A 528-nucleotide genomic window follows, 5' to 3' on the forward strand; every position below is an offset into this window, starting at 1 on the left:
AATCGGCACAGGACCGATTGGGCGGCTCCTGAAGGAGTCGGCCAAGCCAAGCGGAGTGGCTGTTGCTGGCCATGGTCCAGGCAGCAAGGTCGGCAGGCGAAGTGGTCGAAGGGGCAGCCCGGACAGGAGCGGGCGGCGGAGGGAGAGCTACACGCAAATGGGAGGTGAAGGCAGGGGCGGGGCGATCGGTGGGAAGGGGGAGAAGGGCGATCGGGCAGGGGGGGGGGGGGGGGGGGGGGGATTCGGTACTCGGAAAGTGGGTAGCTCCGCCGGTATCGGATGGGCGGCGGAAAAATCCCAACGACCACTGGTCGCCCACAACAACAAAAGCACCGCCACCAACAACAACAGGGACAATTCGAACGGAAAGGGGCCCAGCCCACCAATCAGCTGGCCGGGCATGAGGGAAAGGATGAAATGCCCGGTGCCCGTTCCAAGCTCAGTCGTCCCCCGGAGAAAGCAAAGGGCCAGGGGGGGGGGGGGGGGGGGACGCACGCATTTAGCTGTGACATTCTTGCGCAAGGCAGA

Source organism: Fonticula alba (genome assembly GCF_000388065.1).
Source record: "Fonticula alba strain ATCC 38817 unplaced genomic scaffold supercont2.4, whole genome shotgun sequence".
NCBI lineage: Eukaryota > Rotosphaerida > Fonticulaceae > Fonticula > Fonticula alba.